Source organism: Elephantulus edwardii, unplaced genomic scaffold (genome assembly GCF_000299155.1).
Source record: "Elephantulus edwardii isolate Elephantulus edwardi_28Jun2011 unplaced genomic scaffold, EleEdw1.0 scaffold00044, whole genome shotgun sequence".
NCBI lineage: Eukaryota > Metazoa > Chordata > Mammalia > Macroscelidea > Macroscelididae > Elephantulus > Elephantulus edwardii.
Genome location: NW_006399794.1, coordinates 14,500,183 through 14,503,774, shown reverse-complemented (window position 1 = coordinate 14,503,774; position 3,592 = coordinate 14,500,183).

Below are 3,592 nucleotides of genomic sequence, written 5' to 3'. Positions count from 1 at the left end.
AGGAGGGGAAGACCCTCTATGAGATGGATTGATTCGGTGACTGGGGTAATCGGGATGGGTGTGTCAGAGGCAGTGCGGTTGGCGCAGGATAGAGGAGGGTTTAGGGCTATTGTGCATAGGGTCACTATGAGTCGGAAACGACTCGATGGCACATAACAACAACAACAACATTATCCTGAACACTCCAAGTCCCAGTAAGCCTTGTGCTCAGTGGTGAGTGCAGACCTGTTCTTCACCAGGAAAAGAGGCAAACTGGGTGATATTGAGCTGTTCAGGCTCTAGGGGTGATGTGTGACTGGTAATGGTTTGCAGGGATGTGGTTGTTGGGTTTTGCTGAGTCCAATGTGACTCACAGCAACACTATAAACAGTAGATATGATTGCTGTTCTATCCTGTGCATCCTGACCATCTCTGACACACTTGAGTCCACCCTTGGAGTCACTGTGTCAAGCAGTTAAGGCCAGTGACAGTGCAGGAGAGTGCACCCCACAGTCCTCAACAAGCCACAATGAACTAGCCTCTATTCTTCATGCAGCATTGTCTTGAACCCTCTTGCGGTCCAAGGCATGCTGTTTGAAACACCCTGTTTTGCACCTTTTTCTTACTCATGGATTTTGGATCACCTTCTTCATAACTTCCCTATCACAGCCTCAGACCTCCTTAACCCCTGCATATCCTCTGTATCCTCTGTCACTACACTGTCACACCATATTGTCTTGAGATAAGCAGGGCCTTAGGCCTATTTACTTCTGTACCTCTAGCCCCAGCCTAAGTCTGGTGACAATAATGTCCCATTAGGACTGACTCTCAGATGCCTGGGGACACCAGTGAAAGGCCCTCTGCTTATGAACTGCAGGAAATTCAGTTATTTCTTTCAAGTAATAAAGTATGTTAGGACAAGTTTTCCTAACTCACAAACCACTTGAGAGATCTTAGATCACTTTATCACTTATTAATATGATATGGTCGAGTCAGAACCAACTCATAACTGACCCTCCAACTGGTTTTTGGAGGCAGGAAACTACATGGGAAAATATTGTTCATCTTTTTTCCCCAGAGCAACTAGAACATTTGAACTACATGCCTTCAGGTTGGCAGCACTACTCCTTAACCACTATGCCTCCAGAGTTCTCTTACTTTATGAATAGTATGTTGTCGTTAGGTGCTGTGGAGTCCAGTGTGATTCATAGTCTAAGAATAACAGTTCTGAACCCTGTCCTATCCTGTGCCATCCTCATTATCTCTGACATACGTTATCCCATTGCTTCAGTCACTGTGTCAATCTATATCACTGAGGGTCTTCCTCTCATTTGCTCACCTTCCACCCTTCCTAGCATGATGACCCTTACTTAATACAAAGCTTTGAAATTCTCACCTCCAAGAAGCAATCTGGCTGCACTTTTTCCAAGACATTAATAGTATATGATAAAGTAATTTTGGCTAAAAACATATATCTTACAGCTTTAAAATGTAAAAGAGTCAAATATAAAGTTTATTTAAAATATTTGCATTTTTACATTTCACATCCTGTAACTGTAATACAAATGGCAACTATACACATGGACCTCACCTGGAGGCCTACACAGGAATCAGATTGATTACATAGGCTGGGAAAAATCAATGAAGAAGCTCAACATCAGCTGTGAAAACTAGACCAGGTGCCATTTGTGGATCAGATCATCAACTGTTCGTATGCAACTGAAGCTAAAGAAAATAAAATAAAATCCACAAGAACAAAAGCTTGGCCTTGAGTCTATACCTCCTATCATCTCAGGAACAGGCTTGAGGCCTTAAATAGTAATGAGTGAATAATTGCCACAAGATAAACAACCCAATTGCAAAATGGGCACAGGATATGAACAGACACAAAGAAGACGTTCAGATGGTGAACAAGCACATGAAGAAATGTTCAAAATCCCTAGCTCTAAGAGAGAGGAAAGTCAAAACAAGTATATCATCTCACCCCAGTTAGAATAGCAAAATTTAACAGAACAGCAAACAACAAATGCTGGAGAGGTTGTAGAGAAACTGGAACCCTTATTCACTGTTGGTGGAAGTGTAAAATTGTGCAACCACTATGGAAGGCAGTATGACAACTTCTCAAAAAGTTGCAAATAGAAATATCATTTAACCCATTAATTCCACAACTGGGAATATACCCTAAACATACCAGAACTGCCACCCAAGCAGATATATGCACACCCACGTTTATTGCTGCTTTGTTCACGATAGCAAAGATTTGAAAACAGCCCAAGTAACAAACAAATGGATACAGACGCTTTGGTATATTCACACAATGAAATACTATGCTGCATTGAAAAACAAGGAACTTATGAAATATTATACAAAATGGGTGACCCTGGAGGACATTATGCTGAGTGAAATATCTCGGTCACAAAAGAACAAATACAGCATAGTGCCACTGTTGTAAAAAAACAGTACTGGCATCGGGGTTGGGGGGAACCTAAGAAAAGATGGGATAAATAATTTATACTGCATTGAAACATATGAGGGAGAGAACTGTTTAAAAGGAATATATGATTAGGTATTATTTTCATGACAAGATTACAGAAAAAGAAATACATAGTAAAGTGGACTGTGGCCTTGGGAGGAGAGGGGACTGTATAACAATGAAAGGTTTTCTTTTCTTTTCAAAGAGAAAAGGGAACTGGGGGGGGGGGAGAAATGTGCGACAGTGAATGAATGGGGGAAAATTGGGAAGAATATGCTATAAAAATAAATATATGTATAAATAAAAAAGAAACAAGTATAAAAATTGTGTTAGTTGATCATGGAGGAAATAAAGTGTACTGACAAAAACAAAAAAAAATCACTAATAAACTAATAAATTAAAAAGATCATATCATTATTTGGGGACTTACCATACCTTAAAATATCGATTGAAATTTGTACCTGGATTCAATCTATGTTGTTTGTTCTAACATTGAAATCAGCTTATATTATTCTTACTTAAAATACTTAAAGGCTTTCCAGCAAATTTCAGACCCCTTAACTGTAGCCTTAAATGCCTTGTTTGATATGTCCCTTGCACGCATTTCTAACCTACCTCTTTCCACTCTTTGCTGCCATTTACGTCACTGAAATCCACTGCCATGCTCATTTAAACCTTGGTACTTTTACCCTGACTATTCCCTCTAGCTGATGTTTCACCTCTACCTAGTTCTGGGTCTCGTGCCTGCCCATATTTCAGAAGTTATTTCTTGTTCATGCAATCAGAAATCATTCCCACCCCAGTAAGTGTGCACCACATCATCCAGTGGCTCTTCCTTCCAGAGTATGTATTACATATTTCTGTGTTTGGTTAGCTGTTTGTCTCTCTAAACAGGCTGGAATGCTCAGGAGAGACAGAACCAAGTCAGCCTTGCTTCTGGTCTGACTTCAGGGACAGAATAAGATTCAGTACATAAAAAGGACAGGAAGCTGCACTGGGGGAGGTCACCTCGGATAACAGCAAAGAGGCGTCTTTCAGGTACACAGAAAAACCGGCGGGCCCTCGGGCCACAGAAAGGAAAACATAATCTACACAGGAGTTCTACAGGACACGTCACCTTCCCTTGGAGACAGTACAACT